Genomic DNA, 19,683 nt, shown 5'->3' on the forward strand with positions numbered 1-19,683 from the left:
TATACAAGCAAAGGCATGCTCAGAATTTTTTTTTTTTTTTTTTCCTCAATACTTCACAAAATTTCCTGCCTGGTTTGAAAAGCTGTTGGGTAAAGATGGAAGGCGACTGCTTGCAGCACGTGCCTACTTCTGTAAACCTGAATCCCACTCCTACTCCAGGGCTCCCACACACAACTCAACGTGAGAACAAGTCATCCCTTCCCACTGAGGCTCTGGAAATCAATGCATGAACTCACACCAATCTTCCCACATTTTATCTCCTGGAGTCTACACTTGTGATTGAACTCACGTACCTCGAGCACGTTCAATGCTGGTACAAGGAATTGCAATTCTAAGCCAGCTAATTAGCAAATTCCTACTAATGTGGTGACAATACAGTTCATAGGAAAAAAAAAACAAGCCAGAATGAGAGGATGGAAAAGAATGACATTCCTTTGATTTTGGAAATGAAATCTAGGCAGAGTTCACATGAGGCAGGAGGAGAAAACCCTGCTGTGCACACAGCAGCACCATTTCCATACCAGTTCTTGACAACAAAAAAGGGCTAAGATTTTTTGCACTGTTTTGCATGGTTTTTTTGTTCCAATAAAGCCTCAAATGGATGGTGCTGACAGAGTACACAGGGATGAGAGGATACTGAACAGTCCCTAGGAGATCAATTTCCAGCTGTGGCTTACAGTTTAGATTTAAGAAAAGCCCACGCACATACAGGGATGCAAGTTTGAACTACTGAAAAATGAAAGACAATATGTAAAAATTGGCAGCATTGAGTAAACTATTAAAAATATCGATTTATAGACAGGGACATTAAATATTTGTACTTAAGCTTTTTACTCGTACAGCGAAAATGGCAACTGGATATAAATTTCATGGTCACGGAAAAGCAGAAGCTTGTAGCCTACAAAAACAAAAATTATAATGCAACTTTGGAATGGAAATTTAAACTCCAAAGGTAATTTTCCATTGACGGTGCTCACCGATGCATGAATTATACTCACAGGGATGAGTAAATAGGATTTGTTTGATTGCTTTATCATTCCTCCATTATAGCAAATCTTTTAAAGCAGTGGGAGACATCATAGGGCTGTTTGTAGATTCTTGTTTGAAGACGCTGTGGGGGCAAAATTATATCACTCCTATTGAGGAACAGGACCTGACCATGAAATCATAATTAACGCCACAACAATCTACTTATAAGTCTCTGAAGCAGCCAGGATGAGGGATAAATTAGAAACAAAATATTGTTAGCAATTTATTTAAATTTAATTTTAAAAAGCCTGACATGACAGGAACCATATTACAGGCTAATAAGGGATTAGACGAAACAATTACAGCAAAGGATTTTTTCCAACGATGCTAAGACACAAGCTTCATTGACATCTGTGCTTTGAAGCCACAGTTCCAAATTTTACTGAGTGAGATGACACCTGGCAACAGCTGTGGCTTTCAAAAGAGTGTCTCAAGTGTCAAAATCCAACAGGTGAATTATCCCACTCCAAGGCTGAAAATTCAGCATCTTACAGATCCAGACAGATTTCCACGTCCCTGCTGAATCACGGTAATAAATGGTCAATATGGGAAAGAAGCGTTGGTAGAACAACCAGGAGAAGACTGGAAAAGCTGTCTGTGTACTATGGTAACAGAGAGAAAAACCTCTGTTGATTTAGGCAAGGGTAAAGTCAGAGAAGGCAGCCAAAGAGCACTGCTCTCAGCTGGAAAACAGGGATTAGAAACCTGGCTTCAGAGGAAAAGTCTTCATTCAGTAATGACTGCAGGAAAGAACCAAGCAACCAACAAAAGAAAAACACACAGACATCCAAAACCAACCAACCAACCAACCCCACTGTAAGGTTCCTGCACTTCTGCTGTGCAAAGCAATTGAGGATGAAGTCAACTCTGAGTCTCACGGAAAGAACCCTCTGAAGGCCACGATGGTACCGTCTGAACACAAAGTGAAGTTGACTTTCACCCCTTTGAACCTTTATTACCACTGCTAGCATACAAACAGCCGAAGAACTCTTAGCCTTCAACTCAAGAAGACAAGAAGATAAGAAGTATATTATCTTCTATATTATATTATATTATCACCTAAATCCAAGGCAACATCTTTAATGATGGCTTTTAAACAACAGATCGTATTTTAAGGCCAAGACTTCTAAATACAATGGGTAGCAAGTGGCTGATACACGAACAGTTAGGAGATCAATCTGAAAACCATAAAGGTGATGACCTTCAGCATCTGGGATACTTCTTCTTGATTTGTCAGTTAATAAGCTGTTCTGGTACACAGGTTCTTGGGCTCATACGTGTGACCAGCTAATGGGCAGAATAATGGTCCAAAATCATGACTTCCAAATCATGGCATGGCATATGCTGTGTTTTGCTCTGCTGGCAAAGAGGACTCACGCAACGTTTTACTAAGATGCTTTCTAAGCTCCTGAATGTCAATATGGATGGCTCATGGCTCTTGAATATTGTAACCTACTAACTTTGAACTCCAGCCAGCACAGATGAGGTTTCTCCAAAATATTGTGCTACATGGGCATGTCAATATAGAGATCATGATGTGGTACAACCGGTGCAACCTGAAGCTCTAGACCAGATGCAAACACTCCTCTTCAAGACTGTTACACCTAACTGTCCAACAGGAAAAGAGAAATAGTTAGCTAATCCTGCCTGGATCAGTTATGTTTGCTTCAGTTTTTTACCCTTGAGTCCTACCAGTACTTAAATACAGTATTTAACCTCAAGCCAGCCTGTGAACTGTGGAAACTAACACAGGCTGGGGATGGAACTCAGAAATGTTCCTCTGGAGTACCAGGAAATCACATCCCTTTCACTTTGCTACAATACCCCCCCACACACACAACACACCAAGCACAGCAGGAATTACAGTCCTGCCTCATGGCACGTGGGGAAAGGCTACGTTAGCTGTCAAACTACCATTTCGTATCTTCGTAGTTAATTCTGGCAACTGATTTCAATTACAGCAAGGAGGGGGGAGGAAGTTCTTCCGTCCTTCACGTTACTAGACATGTATTAGAAATGACAGCCTATGATTGCTGCAGACAGCATCTAATTAACTGTCATTATAAAACACATGTCAAAGCCTGGGGCCTATGCTGGATCCGCTGTCTAATTTAGCTCTAGAATATTAAAAATCCCCTTGAAACAAGCTAGTGAATGAATTTGTTGTCTTATTAAACATTCCCCACTCCCCATTCCTAAACCCTCCTTTCTCTTCCGTACCCAGCATTTGGAACAAATGATGGATTAAAACTGTTTCTTTTCTTCCTCCTTACTGAAGTCAGCCTTAAAGAGAAGGATTAGAACACAAATACGACATGAAAGTGGAAGCTGTCTGCAGGACTATTAGATGACTAATGAAACAATTATATCTAAACAACAATGACAATTACTTGTGGAGCTTATTTCTTCTATAGCACGCTGCACAGGCAGACCTGAGGTCTTTCTCTTTTTTTTTATTATTAATTAGAGCAAGCATAAATTAATCCATCTCCATTTCTGCAGCCATTACTTGCATGGAGAAGCACAGTGGAGGAGCTGGATGGAAACCTCTGTTTAATTTCTGGTGGCATCTATCCCTTTGCTGCACAGTCTCACCTAGTGTAAGAACACAGCTGTCAGAATGGAGGCAGACAGGAATTCAGTGGGGTAAAAGAGAGGGAACATACACCAGCTAATGGGATTTTAATCCTTCTTCCAGTTAAACTTGATGAAAGCAGCTCACTGTGGACTGATGTGCAAACAATCTGAAATTCCCATTCAATTTTGGGAATGAGTGAAGAGAGTACGTAATCCAGTCCTTCTCATGCTTTAAGAGCTGTGAGACTTCCTTCTTTTTTGGCTAAACCTCTGGGAAGAGTATTTTGATGGTGGAGTCCATCTCTGTGGTAAAGACAGAACCTGCTTGGAGAAGTGCAGATACTTCTGGAGTGCAGGGGATATTACTCCTAGAATCCCACAAAAATTACGCTTGAATTCTGTTCTACTCTTTTAGAGAAACCACTCACTTTCTTTCAGTGCTGCCAAATGCAAACCTTCCTCTTCCATCACAACCATCAGAAGAAAAAGAAGAGCAAAATATTATCTATAACAATATGGAAAAGGTTAGGAAATGACCTTTTCTGTGAGGACAGCCCAAATTTGGAATGCAGTGCTTCAAAATCCACTAATATTTCTCAATTTAGCCTTCCTTCTCTTTCCCAGAGGTAAAAATTGACCAACGGGAATGGTGTCATTAGAGGATGTTGTGATAATGCAACAAAAAGTGAGAAAATAGCTCTTAGTATTACAGTCTTATTACCGTAATCTAAAGGTCCTATGTGATCATTGCCTGAAATAACCAGATTTTCCCTATCTCTGCTTAAGTAGCTATAGCATGCATCAGCTGGGACAAAATAGGATAACAAACCCAATAAATCAGCTATTTTAAAGTCGTGCATTTCCCTTGAGGAGAAACTGAGCCTTATGGAAATGCACAAAGCCTCTCCAAAATGAGCTTTCTTTACAGAACTATTCAGTGCTCTCCCTGATCTGCAGGATGGTGCAATGTGCCTTAGGACAGCAGCAAGTTTCAGGTGTTTGCAGTCCGATTTCAGAAACAGAATGAAATTCAGTCACAGCCTCCAGGCAAAAAGAAAGATTTAATCTCTGAGAAATACCAACTCAGGGGATATCAGAGAGTCCATTAATCTTTAAAGCATGAATTTCCCTTGCTCCCCATCTTTGTTTGGTGTTTGTAAATACAGCACCTTTCTATAGTTAAAGCTCGATATAAAACACAGCTATAGTGCCCCGTGGGCTGATACTGAAGAGCATGATTTCCTAGACTCAACCCACCAGAATTCTCTCAAGCTCAGAACTTGCTCCTGAGAGTGTTAAGGTAGACACGACTGTTTTGCATCTGGCTTTCCAGCAGAGCCTTGCAGACTCCCTGTGCTTGAGACAGGAGCCCACAGTTATCTCACAGCTTCCAGCATCGTGATGTAAATGTACCACCATTTTGTTCAGCTTGCTGAAGATGCTGTTTAAAGGCTGATCTTGTGATGGCACCAACACAACACGTCAAAACCCTAGGTTCAAATTTCTATATCTATGCAGATATGAGTATATCAGACATCTTAGAACAGAGTGCACAGTGGAACAGAATACAATAGAATATGTCAATTGGATGAGACCTTCAAAGACCAACTCATCCAATGGCCTGTCTTTAAAATTTGAGTTCTTTCAACAATGTTTGTGCCATGTCAAATAAAAGTAATATACAGACAAAGCATGAAAACTAAAAAACGACATTTGCAAAAATGTTATTGCTGGAAAAAGGTTTTAGGCCTGGAAAATATTTCCAGGAGGTCTTCTCCAAATAACAAGGAGAGAATTTACAGTCTCCTTGGGGTTTCTGAATTCCTGGAAACTTATAGCTAATATGGCTTTTATCTGCCTTTTTAGTTTCTGCTCTCAGAAAGAAAATGTATCTTTGTGCTTCCAATTCACTAAAGCAAAACCTGACTCACAATGCCTCACTCACATATTTCATATTCTATTCCAGTCATGTATTTTTTTTCCACTTTGTTCCTGTCTTATCTACTGCACTAAATTAGCAAAAGTCAGAGTCTAAAACATTTCCACTCCTTTGCTAAGTACATCAGAGCCAAACTCACACCCACACATATGAAAGACTCCACACAAAGCCATGGGTCCTGCTAAAGTTGACTGACGTTCTGCAGTAGGCTTGAGAGAAAGACAGACATCAATCTGTAAAATTTGGTTTTTCACCCCAGTTTCACTGCCATGCACAGCCTCTAGTAGCCGTGATTTTTGTCTTGACATAAAAAAGGAAACAAAATCACAGAATCATGGAAATTGGAAAGGGACCTCTGGAGTCCAACCCTATGCAACAGCAGGTCATGCAGTCAAATGTCCCCTCTGCTCTGCTCTTGTGAGGCCCCATCTGCAGCACTGCGTCCAAGTCTGGAGCCCCCAGTACAAGAAAGACAGGGAGCTGTTGGAGAGGGTCCAGAGGAGCCACAAAGATGATCAGGGACCTGGAGCACCTCCCCTATGAGGACAGGCTGAGGGAGCTGGGCTTGTTCAGCCTGGAGAAAAGAAGGCTGCGGGGTGACCTCATTGCAGCCTTTCAGTACCTAAAAGGGAGCCTACAAACAGGAGGGGAATCAACTCTTTGAAAGGGTGAGTGACAGCAGGACAAGGGGAAATGGTTTTAAGCTGAGGGAAGGGAGATTTAGGTTGGACGTCAGGGGGAAGTTCTTTACAGAGAGAGTGGTGAGATACTGGAACAGGCTGCCCAGAGAAGCTGTGGATGCCCCGTCCCTGGAGGTGTTCAAGGCCAGATTGGATGGGGCCCTGGGCAGCCTGGTCTAGCATTAGGTGGGATGGTTGGTGGCCCTGCGTGTGGCAGGGGGGTTGGAGATTCATGATCCTTGAGGTCCCTTCCAACCCTGGCAATTCTGTGATTCTGTCATGTCCAGATGGGTCCTGTATATCACCAGAGAAGGAGACTCCGCAGCCCCTCTGGGCTGCCTGTTCCAATGTTGTCACTCTCAGAATAAAGAAATTCTTCCTCACGTTTGTATGGAACCTTCTATGTTGCCATCTTCATATGTTGTCCTTTGCTCCACTGCTGAAGCCACTGAAACGAGCCTGGTCCCATCCACTTGACTCCTGCACTTACATATTTATAAACAGTGAGGAGATCTTCTCCAGGACCCAAGGTTCTCAGCCTTTCACTGTACAGGAGATGCTCCTCCAGGCCCCTCATCTTCTTGAGAGCTTTACAAAGCGCCACCAGAAGGAGGGAGGCCTATTTTAGCAATTTTCTCCACTTGTGTGTAGACTGGTGATGACTATGAGGTTTTAGAGCTGGCTACAACACTCTCTGGGTCTTGTTTGCAGTCACTGCCATTTGAGGGTAACTTCGGCAGCACCAAAGAAGTCTTTCCCATCTTTATTTAGTTTTCCCTTCACAAAATCATGCAATAGTTGGAAGGGACCTACAAGGATCCTCAAGGCCAACCCCTGGCTCCACACAGCATCATCCAAACCCAAACCTTAGGCCTGAGAGCTCTGTGAACTCTGGCACCGCAGGGCCATGCTCACTGCTCCTTAATTTAGGACCTTTCCCTGAATTCCTGATTGAGCTGTTTGTGCCCCAGTTCATTGCAGGGGAGTTGGACTAGATAACCTTCAGGGATCCCTTCCAACTTAAAAGCAGTTCTATGATTCTATGAACAGGGCTCTAAGCGCCCCTCTAAGCTTCTCTCCCCATATGGGATGGCAGTGTCCATGATTGGAAATGATTCTTGAAACACTGGTGCCCAGGGCTATTAGCATGCATTTCCAGCACTTCTCATTAATGCTGCTACCCGTTCTTAAATTTTTCTATTTTTTTTTTTCTCCTATGATTCTTCAATTACTATACCTAACAGTGGAATTTTCCCCTGAATGAAGGAAGAAGTCACTCATTTCTTTAAAATGCTGATTTCCCAGTAGATCAAGGACGGTGATTATTAACACAAAAGATGCACTTTAAGAAATTTAACTCTGGTTTGGAAAAATGTACTGCTGTTGAGAAAAGCATTTAAACACATGGCACTGAAACACTCTTAAATTCTGGTTTTATGACTCTATTCCCATGGTATCTCAGTCACAGGCCAGCATTCAAATGAAAGATTAAGATGACAACTGCATGGACGTAACAGCGTGCCAAGTTCTATGGCTGTGTTTTTAAAAATTCTTTCTGTTGATTTTGTGGCATACTTAAAAGTGACTAACTACAATTAGTGAATATAGAAGAACAGATACTGCTTCTGTGTAATCTGAGGGAAGACCTCAGTGTCTGCATTATCTGCCCAGCTTCATTTCAGTGATTACAGAGACACTGAAACGTCTCCATTGTAGCCTCGCCATCTCATTAATATTCTGCTCTCCTCTCAATAAAGTTCTCATTCACTGGCACGTTCTAACTCGAAAAATGCAAAGAAACATTCCTAACCCTTGTCGGGATGAGAAAAAAATCCCTTCTATCTTGCTACATAATCCTGGCCGTGTTTGTAGTTTGCTTTAGAAGAATTATTTCTTCCATCTGCTCCTAATGCACTGGTCTATGAAGTTGCATCCTTCTTACTGCTTTGCCAAGTTCCTCAGCTTAAATACATTAATATACTGTGCTTCACCAATGCCCTCAGTACTAAACACATTTTGCAGTATTGATCAGCAGGTCACTGCTCAAATGAGAAACCACCTATAGAAATCAGTGCTATAAAACCAGAGCAGTACATCTGCTGGATACGTATGTGTGTGGGTGCCTGCAGACACACAAGCTCTACCCATGTCATATAGCACTCAGTCTCAGAAACAATTAGAAACATGGTTATTAGTTTCCTTATTGAACATGATGAAAAAATATTTACCCTATCACGGTCCTTTTAATCTTAGGGACTAAATATAAATTCACAGATAAAAATTGGACCTAGCGGGCATGGAGTTAAGAAACAAAAAGATATCCATCTGGATAATACTGTTTATAGTACTGTATGCTTTAAAAAGTAATTAAAGGCTTGGTAAAAGGTCAGTGGTTCCAATGGGTTACATTTTTCAAGGATGAGAAAGTAGTTTCCTTCCAAAGTCTCATGACAAACAAGACAAATGTACTTTTTCTTTGTCAGATGGTAAAAGGTCTTGGTGGGTGATAAATTGCAGACCCATCCATTTTTGTAATCCAGTAAGAAAAAATATACATCTTTGTGCTGAGGTACAAATCAAACTAGGTTTCCCTCTCTATGTTTAATCACCAATTAAAAATATATTATGTTAAGTTTTACTTAGTCTAAATTGAATTTCTTTCACATTAAAGAATGCAACCTATCATTTGACAAAAATGGAGCAACCATTCTTTCAGAAAGCACACCAAATCAGTAATTTCATTTAACTAGAAAGTGTGCGGCTTTTCTGAAAAGAATTACACTGTTGATTGTGCTAAGCAAATAATAATTAACGCAAGTACATACAGCTCTAATTAGCAAGGAATTTAATTAAACAAATGTGCCAACATAACAAGATGCATAACAAAGTAATTGTACTATGTCTTGTCAACATAGTCTTTACTATTTCAAAGTTTTTACACAGTGATTACAAAACAATTTTGAAAGACTGGGTACAAAAGAGCAGCAAACCAGACTCTATGTAGCCCTGCCAAAATGCACAGACTCTCATAAAGCCAAAACATGTCAGAAAGGATTTCATTGTCTGCTGAATTCCCTGCGCTGCTCCATCACTATGCATATTTTCTATGACCTGAAATCATAGAATCACAAAATGGCTTGCGTTGGAAGGATCCCCAAGGATCATGAAGTTCCAACCCCCCTGCCACAGGCAGGGCCACCAACTTCCATATCTAATACTAGGCCAGGCTGCCCAGGGCTCCATCCAACCTGGCCTTGAACACCTCCAGGGATGGGGCATCCACAGCCTCTTTGGGCAGCCTGTTCCAGCACCTCACCACTCTCTTGGTAAAGAACTATCCCCTGACATCTAATCTAAACCTTCCCTCCTTGAGTTTAAAGTTACATCCATGAACATCCATGGAAGTTACATCCATGAACACTCTCAGCAGTTCTTGCATAAAGAATTACAAAGTAGAATTCCTGCTACCCTAAATTAACAAAATACGAAAGACAAAACTATAATAGTTGACCTTTTCACCAGAAAAAATGTGAAGTGATGTAAGGCCACAGAATCAGAGAAGACTTGAGGTTGGAGGACCATCCAGCCCAACCAGGGGCAGGCAGACTGTATCTCCCAAGACCAAGTCTGGATGCGCTTTGGTATCTCCAAAGATGAAGACTCCATAACCTCCCAGAGCAATTCACTCCCACATTTGACACCCACACAGAAAAAGTGTTTCCTGATGTTTAAGTGTAAACTTAAACTTGTTCTTCATTCACGGAACCCTCCACACTTCCATGTACAAAATCTGTATTACCATGCTCAAAGCAATTCAGCTTTACCCATCATTCTTCCTCTGGCATTCAAGTAACTCTCCAAAGTCTGGATGAGAAAGGATTCTACAGTCCTTCTAATACAGGTCACTGCTCAAATGAGAAACCACCTATAGGAATCAGTGCTATAAAACCAGAGCAGTACATCTGCTGGATATGTAGAGACAACACATGTGTGTGGGTGTCTGCACACACTATAGAGCACTGCAGGCTCTACCCACATCATATAGCACTCAGTCTCAGAAACTGAAAAGCCTCCCTACCCACCCAAAATTCTTGTGGGAATTCCCCCACAAAGACAAACCATCATAATTAACTGAAAGTGGTTTATTTCACAAGAAAAACTAAAATCTCTTTCAAAACTTACTTCTAATTTTGCTAGATGTTGTGTCCACAAATCCCTGGAGTGAAGAAGTGGTTTTTCACTGATTTCAATATCCTTTAGATCACGGTTTGCAAGTGCCTACAACTGCCCTGTTATCCAGCTCACTCGGTGCTCTCACCAAGATGAAAATCTTCAGTATAGCAACTGCTTCTTTTGTGAAGGGCAAGATGATGGCCAAAGATTGATCAACACACTCGGAAACAAAGTTACTGTGCTTAGTAACAAATTTAAATGTGTTTAATCATCTTTACCAAGAGAGTGGTAAGGTGTTGGACCACGCTACCCAGAAAGGTTGTGGATGCCCCATTCCTGGAGGTGTTCAAGGCCAGGTTGGATGGGGAGCCTGGGCTGGTATTAAATGGGGAGGTTGGTGGCCCTGCATGTGGCAGGGGGGTTGGAACTTCATGATCCTTGAGGTCCCTTCTAACCCAAGCCATTCTATAATTCTGTGATCACCATGAGATGAAGAAAGATGCTTTAGTCTCTAAATGTTCATTAATATTTTGGTGGACACCTCGACCATCTATATAGGCACTGCTCCTCCATGAATGGTAAAAAGTCCTTGGGTAGTAAACTCCCATTTTCTCCACAAGTTTGACTTTCTATGCTTGCTATATAGTTACAGGGCTGAAATTTTGTTCAAAATCATTTCTGAAAGCCATATTGTAGCAAAAAAGATTCTTGCCTCCGTCCCCCATTACGTATTTCCAGTCACAGTACAGATATTTTTAATCACTAAAGACAGAATATGAAGGGAAAAAGAATACAAGGAAGCTATATGCTTTGCAAAGCTCTTTACGACCTAGGAAGCATGGAAGAGTCACGGGCATCTTTGAAACAAATATACAATACCCAGACTGCATCAGTTAATATCTTTTATGAGCCTGTTTCAAAAGCCACAGCAGAAGTGGTATTATACAGACTAATTAAATCAATTCATCTGTGCAACTTTGCAATGGTTGGACTTTTTCCAGAAGGGCTCCTTAGAGCATTTTTTGTTCATTTGCTGTCTCTTCCTAAATTTCTGAGGTAAACAACAACAACAAAAATGCTAATTTCCATCCTGACACCGTAATCAGTGAAGGCTGAAGCCTCGAAGGATTTCTTCTTAATGTTAAACTCCCTGCTTATCAGCCCCATTTTCAGCCTAAAGCTGAACACCGCTATTCTGCACTTTATTATTTCTTAATTTATTATTTGTATTACCATAGAGCCTGGAGGCTTTGGAGTGAACTGATTTAGTGGTTTGTTGTTGTTTCGCTTTTTTTTTTTTTCCTCCCCCTAATGATAAACAGAAAGATCAGGCTTCCTATTGGCATGAAATTTACTGAACAAGGACTCCAGAAACTCAGTGTGTAATCTGGTATCTCAGGCATCGTGCTTTTCTCAAGGTGCTAGTGCTGTTTTACAACAGGATGTTTTCTATTACCATGTGTCACAATGCAAGCACTTGCTTGTCAAAGATATTGACATCTGCAGCAAGAAAGCTGCTGCTACTTACTTTTTCACTTGTTTTTCATGTTTTGATTGCCACATATATCATGTCAGCATCTTCTTTTGTGATTAAAGGAACTGGAGAATCTGTAGGCAATTTAATGAAATGTAAAAACCTGCTGACATTAAGGGCTACTGTACATGAATGTAAGCACACTGTGAGTTACAACACACTGGAGAACTGAAGCAAGAGATAGACACACTTATCTGAAAGCCAAAGACTTTGGAAAGTGCTGTTTTAGATGGGTTGCGTGTTGCATTTACAGAATCCCAATAAGGTTGGGTTTTAAAGCAATTCAACACCAGGAAACTATACTGGTCCAAAAGACTTTGGCCTTGGAATATCAAATCCAGAAAACCTAATGTGAAGCAAATGGAGGAATTAATTTAGAAGAAAACTGCTGCTTGGTTATTAGCAATGGGCATTTAGAGCTGTGTGAATTTACTTCTCCTTGGCCAAGAGGTCAGTTGTCACACATACATTAATGGGTACAAGCAGAAGGGCCAGTGTATATACCAAACTACTGCTAAGTAGCTCACACTTGTACAACCAGGGAAAAGAAAAATGATATCATTTGCTGGATTTAAGCTGGTAAAAGAAACTTACGGTAGGCAATAAAACAATCAAAAGTCAACTAACCAACCAACCTTACAAGTCCCATCTCACAACGAGTCCCATCCTCGCCATGTCATATTCTCATATTTTACAGCTAGACCCTCTCACTGAGCAAGGATATCTCACCATCCATGCGCTCAAGTCACTCCTTTCTTTTCACCTCCCTTTTATTTCACTGCAAAGTATTCTCAGAATTTGATAGTGATGCATGTTTCAAAACTAAAAGAAAATATAAAGCATGAGTTTACAATAAAGAAAAGCTTAAAGGAATCTGGTCTGGGGGAAAAAAAAGAAGGCAATCTTAGAAACAAGTCTCTTAAAGAAATGAGATATTAAAAAAAGAGAAAAAGAGATTTGATTTTGTACAAGGTATGCAGACCTCCATAACAGTAGAAATTAGTTTGATAATATAAATGCAGGTGCAGGTATTCAATCAGTGCTTCCTTACAGAGGACCTTCTCAGGTTAAACTAAAACAGCAACAGAAATATAATATAAAGCTTGTTTATCCTTTTTCAGCTCCACTGGGGACGATATTAGAAAGTCCAAGTGGGTTACTTAGCATTAACATTTCCAAGTGCAAGCCAAGATGCAAACTCTATCCAATCTGATAGCAATATAACCTTTGGAAGGCGTTTTCTTTCTCCTACCTTATTCCTTATCTTGTAAAGCTTAAAAGGCTAAGCAGAATTTAGGATCGTTATAAAAACAAGATTTACCCAGAAACACACACTGGGTCAATGTTCAAAATAAAAAGAGTTTGGCTTGGGAACGGGTTCAGATGGCCTTTAACTTCCATTTTGACAACAGTGTTGAAAAATTCACACATATACACCTAATTCTACGTGTTCTGGGCCCTACATACAGCAGTGACAACCTGCGTGCAGTAGAGTCCCTCCAGTTCTTGGCTAGGATTGGTCGTATCCATTTTTGAATGGCTTGAGATTGTGGCTGGTTCACAAAAGCCTTTTGTGAAAGGTGAGAAAACAGAATGGGAAGGAGGGGATTAAACCCTGCCTAGGAAGAAAACTGTGTAGGTGAAAGAAGTAGCTGTCACACGTAGCAGCCTCCAACCCATGCATTTACACCCTACTTACAGACAGCAAGCAGCTCCGTGCCAGCCCTCATTCTGTTAACAGAAACAAGCTGACCTTGTTAATCTGCTCCTGCCAAAGAGGTTCCTGCTCCTGCTAATGGCTTTTTCTTCACACCTTTTTTGAAGATGACTAATCAGAATTTGTCACAGTTATCATAGGGAAGGTTTTAGCTGTGTCCAGTCTAACAGTATTAACACTTTGCATTAATACCTCATTAATACCCTAATGAAAATGTTTTTTAGATCATGCTTGCCACTTTCCCAGCTGCACTACACAGTGTCACCTTCTGACGGTCACACACCACATCTCTCTCCTCCTCTATGGTTTCCACCTGATCAGCCCTCAGCCACATCTTTTATAACACCGATTTCTTCTCGCTTTTCCTTCCTTCAAAGCCGCCACGAGAAACTCTGAGCTGCTTAAGCGGAGCAATAAAATTTTATTACGTTCAATAACTCACAGCAAAATCAAATCCTTTCTCTGAAAGGATCTAATTCTGAAGCCAAGATCCACTGCCTTTCTTGCAAAAGCTGGATATATTGGAGGAGAGACCAAAATTAATGCAGGTTGTTAACTCTTGCTTGTCCTCTCTACCAGGCAATACATAGAATCACAAAATGGCTTGGGTTGAAAGGGACCTCAAGGATCATGAAGCTCCAACCCCCCCTCCACAGGCAGGGCCACCAACCTCCACATTTAATACCAGACCAGGCTGCCCAGGGCCCCATCCAACCTGGCCTTGAACACCTCCAGGTGTTTCTGGGAATTCCTGGGAATGTATTTAACTTTTTATTTTACCTATTGTGAGTAGATGATCGGAGCATAGGCTAAATGGCTTTTTGGATACAGCACACTTTCTGGAGTGATGCAATAGATGTGATCAGATGAAATCCAGCTACATCAATGCAAAAGCTTTCACATAAGAGATTAGTTAAAAAGCTTAATGCTTTTACAAACACTCAGCAATGCAGCTTACTATTCAGCAGGATTTAATGGAAGCATAAAGAGAAACATTATCAAGAAAATGCAATAGTGGCGTGATGGATAAAATACAAATACCTTAACTTTTGTATAACATTTACTTCATTACTCACCATCTAGCTAAACAAGGTCTGACTGGAATACAATAAGAACAACGGAAATCTGCAGGGAGTTTTGCTTAACGAGCTTGCTGACACCTAAATTCTAAGCTAATGCACACAATTACCCTAACAAATATTTTCAGTGATCCCTGTGGGACAGAGCCCATCTGTAATCTCTCCTACAATATTCTTCACATTTAGGAGATGACTACTCAAGCACCTTTGAAAGGTACGATGGACTGCAGCACATTCAGATTGTAATGTGTGTTAAAGAATGGTGAGTGGATTATGCAGTGCCAGAATTATCTTCCTTTTCATGCCCTTTCCCAGCTGCTCCCCCCAACCTCCTCCTTTGGCCTGTTATGTCCAGGAATAATAACATGATTGACACCACTGCCCTGCTAAGTACTACAACTATGAACCAATCATCCTACCCCATAGTGAGCAGCCCAAGAGCCCCTTCAGCTCTCATTCTCTTAAGAAGAACGCATCCAATCTCCCCAGTTTAGGACAAGAGGTAATGAATGACCTCACCTTGCACCATGGGAGGTTCAGGTTGGATATTAGGAAAGTTTTCTTCTCTAAAAGAGTAGTGAAGTATTGGAATGGACTGTTCAGGGAGGTGGAGGAGTCAATGCTCCTGGAGGTGTTCAATAAGAGACAGATGTGGAACTGAGGGATGTGGTTTACTGGGCATGGTGGGAATGGGTTGACAGCTGGACTTGGTGACCTTAGTGGTCTTTTCAAACCTAAATGATTCTATCATAGAATCACAGAATCACCAACATTGGAAAAGACCTACAAGATCATCCATTCTAACACTCTACGTATCACCAATAGATCTCACTAAAACATGTCCCTCAACACAACCTCTAAACCTTTCTTGAACACCTCCAGGGTCAGTGACTATGATTCAGTTCCTTCTACATAATGAAAAGCTTTTGAATGACCGTAGTCATGGGGTGGATTGTGAGGAGTAATGATTGGAAATAACATATTAGGATATTCTCTAAAAAGAAGAAGAGCACTGAAGCATTGAAGAAACCTCCAGGGTGGAATACAGTAAATACGCAGGGATTCTGTTCCATAATACTTCACTAAACAACATAAGACCTGCAAAACTTAGACTGTTAGTAGCAAGAAAGGAGCTTGGTATGCTGACTCTAAGAGATACAGCACTTAGGGTGGAGAGAGGTGTAAAACTCCATGGCCAGGTTCTGTGATAAGACCACGTGGATGGAGACTTGGTGGCACTATGGAACTATTAAACTGCATAGCGGTCATCCTGAGTCAGCAGTGTTTCAATTTTATATTGCACCACTAACAGAGATAGGTATGATTACAGTCAGCTGTGCACCACCTGAAAATAGAGTAAAAATGACTTGAGAGACAAGGAATTTTGGGGAAGATACCATCACAGATGAGTCAGGAGGACACTGCTGGCTTCCTGGAGCAATCAGTAGATTGAGCTTCTCTTCCCTCCTCATAGTTTAACGTGTTTCTGGTCAGCTGTATTCTTCACATTATTGGTATTTGCACATGCTCTGCAGTGTATTTTTCACCAATCACACCACAATGATGTGAACAGAAACAGCACTTGGCCATTGAATCCAACTCAGCATTGGAACTGCCTTAACCCGACAGACCTAGACGTAACTGCTTCTGGTATTACCAGCTTAAAATATTTCACAGAATCACTTACATTGGAAAAGGTCTTCAAGATCATCAAGTCCAACTGTCAGCAAGACCTACCGAGTCCCATCACCAAAGCACGTCCCTAAATGAGACATGTTTCTTAAATACCTCCAGGTATGGGGACTCCATCAGCTCTCTGCGCAGCATGTTTCAGTGCTTGAGCACCTGCTTCATGAAGAAATTCTTACTAATATGTAATCTAAACCACTCCTGCAGAATCTTGAGATTGTTTCCTTGTGTCTGATTGCTTGCCACTGGAGAAAAGAGGCAGAGACCCTCCTCACTGCAGTCTCCTTTCAAGAAGTTGTGGAGATTGATGAGGTCTTCCCTCAGCTCCTTCTTCACCACACTTAACAACCCCAATTCCCTTCAGTTCTTGCCTATGGTTCCCATACAGGGTGTCAAGAAGAAGGCAGCCCAAATCATAGAAACACAGAATATCCTGGGTGGGGAGGGATCCCCGTGGATCAACTCCTGGCTCCATACAAGACCACCCAAAATTTAAAACCTATGTATAAGAGTACTGTCCTCGAGCTCCAGCTGCTTGGGGCAGTGATCACTGCCCTGGTCAGCTTGTTGTCCACCCAACCATTCTCTTTTGGACAGATACACATAAGATGCTTTGACCAAGGGCTCAGGATCTGCTCCACGTCATATGGCCATCACTTCTGCATCGGGTAAAGGAACCAAGACTAAAAAGAACATAAACATCAGTGTTAGGGCATGTAATGCAAGATATCAGGACATGTCCCTCATCATGCAACTAATAAGGGTTGAGAATGGCATCCAGACAGATCAGAGGCAGAAGTCTACAGCATTTTCAGGCCTCCTGTTTGCTTGGACCTTTCACCCTCACTGCATTTCTGACACTTAACTAATTGGAGCTGCGTATTTCCAGCATATGTTTTCAACTGTAATTTGGTGCAGCTGTTTCACACTGTAACTACAATCTGAAATGATTTAATTATAACATGCAAGCAACAGGAACAGCAACGAAATTACAAATAAGGACCATACAAATGGTAATAAATGCCACTCTGCTGGGATGGAGAAGAGCAAAAAAAAAGGTGGTGAGGCATTGGAAAAGGTTGCTCAGAGAGGAAGTGGATCCCCCATTCTTGGTAATATTTAAGGTCAGGCTGGATGGAGCTCTGAGCATCTGATAGAACTGCAGATGCCCCTGTTTACTGCAGGGGAATTAGACCAGATGACCCTTAAAAGGTCCCTTCCAAGTTTAATGATTCTATGAACAATTGATAGAGGCAACATACCACGTGGCAAAGTTCCAACAAGACATTCACATTTGGAAGAAATGCAAACAAAGAAACAGAAATAAAGCCTTGTGGCACAGCAGTATCAGGTTCAGCACATTTTTAACAGCTTCAAATGCCCACAGGGCCCTTTAAAAAGCAAACAGTTGAAGGAGCTCAGCTCAGAATTTCCTGCAAGCAGCAAGTACATATTTGCAATAGACTGTGAAGCCCTTTGGTCAACTGAGACGGGGAAGGCTTAAGTTAGATATTAGGAGGAAGTCTTTCACTCATAGGGAGGTGACACACTGGAACTGGATGCCCAAGGAGGTTGTGGATGCCCCATCCCTGGAGGCATTCAAGGCCAGGCTGGATGTGGCTCTGGGCAGCCTGGTCTGGTGGTTGACTCTGCACACAGCAAGGGGATTGAAACTTGATGATTATTATCCTTCTCAACCCAGGCCATTCTATGATTCTATGATCTCAGGCCTGGTTCTGCTCTTGTTCCCATCCAGTGTTGGTTCTGTGACTGCCCTTCAGTTATTCATAGTCCATGTATCTGGATATGTTATTCTGATTTCCCATCCGACTTCTACAGCCTCAAGTGGAATAAAAATCTGAAGTGTTTCAAATCCATAGTTTAGTAGGCATGGTAGTGATGGGTTGATGGTTGGGCTAGATGATTGTTGTGGACTTTTCCACCCTTCATGATTCCATGATTCCGTGAAATCCTGTGGGACTTTTGCAGACAAGAAGCAGCCTGTACAAACCTGGAGGTAACTGCAGTTTGTAGGATGATTATTACCCCTGCTGTTTCAAGGCAGTACAACAGCCTTCAACATCTGCCCCAGGCAGTTCAGATGATGGTTTGAACAGGGAGATGATGCCACCTGAAAGAAATTATAGTCTACCTACATAACTATACCTTTTCAGACTGTTTTTGCTCATTTATTTTCCAAAGCACTGTTTGAACCTCCAGCAAGGCAAGCAATCTATAAAATGCATTACAGCATTTATCATTGGACAGATTATACGATGGATTGGGTTGACATTTAATCACAGTATTATCCACGACTTAAAAAGCCGATGCTAAGGATCTCCTTTAGCTTTTCTGATAGCATCACTCCTTCTTTGCCTCTGTGGAGGAAAGGTATGACTCCCTGCCTACATGTGACAGAGTTTAAGTGTGGAGAGGGGAAGATTGCTCCAACAAATGGATTTCTAAACCCCACTTTTGGTTGTTGTCTTGTGCAACTCCACTAAAAGCCTTCACTGTTTGTGATTTGCAAAACATCCTAATGCAAGTTTCCCAGATGTGATTCAGTTGTCTTTCTAAGCTGGAAAGGGAAATGTGACAAGGAAACAATGCTTGCAAGAGCCTCTTTACACATCAAAGGAGAAACGCTGGAGGTGAGCTTAAAAGGGCTCATCTATGTCCTCACTAATGCAAAAAGCACAACAAAGCCACAATGCAACATGTCCACTAAATTAAAAGGGAAACTTGGGGATCTCAAGGTGGGCTTTGAAAGCTGATATCATCAAATATCCATTCCAAAGGAAAGTAAGTGTTGAAAGGCAATCATAAAGACAAAATGTCTACATTAGCATTACACTGTTTTGAAGTGAATCCCCCCATCCTCATTTGGATCCTTCTTGCTCAGCTGTTTGGGTTTGCACAAACAAAATTCCTTTTGGAGAAGACTAATCTGTAAGATTTGCTACTGATTCAGACACCTTAATCTAGGTGTCTACATATAAACTAAAAGCTCAGCCTAGCTGCCAAGACCTGGGCAACTAATGCTACTTGAGATGTCCTCAGATATCTTTGTCTCAGATTCCAGATCCCACAACTCTTCTGTAGGTCCTGCATCATATCTGCTGGTCCATGCGGATGTGTAATTACTAGGACTGGCATAACAAAATAAAGTAGGGTATTTCCCAGAGAAATGAGACCACCACCTGCAATGTAAGTTCTGATTCATCTTTTAGCTTAATGTAATAAACTTGTGTTTATAGGAAATGTTA

The 19,683-nt window shown here is 41.4% G+C and overlaps 1 protein-coding gene across 2 annotated transcripts in view; it reads right to left on the reverse strand.

Moving 5' to 3' along the window:
* The window catches only part of EXOC4 (exocyst complex component 4), a 402,320-nt gene that overhangs the window by 129,929 nt on the left and 252,708 nt on the right, over positions 1-19,683 (reverse strand). The gene's annotated exons all lie outside the window — the stretch shown is intronic.

The sequence above is a fragment of the Phasianus colchicus genome, chromosome 1 (genome assembly GCF_987193195.1).
Source record: "Phasianus colchicus chromosome 1, bPhaCol1.hap1.1, whole genome shotgun sequence".
NCBI lineage: Eukaryota > Metazoa > Chordata > Aves > Galliformes > Phasianidae > Phasianus > Phasianus colchicus.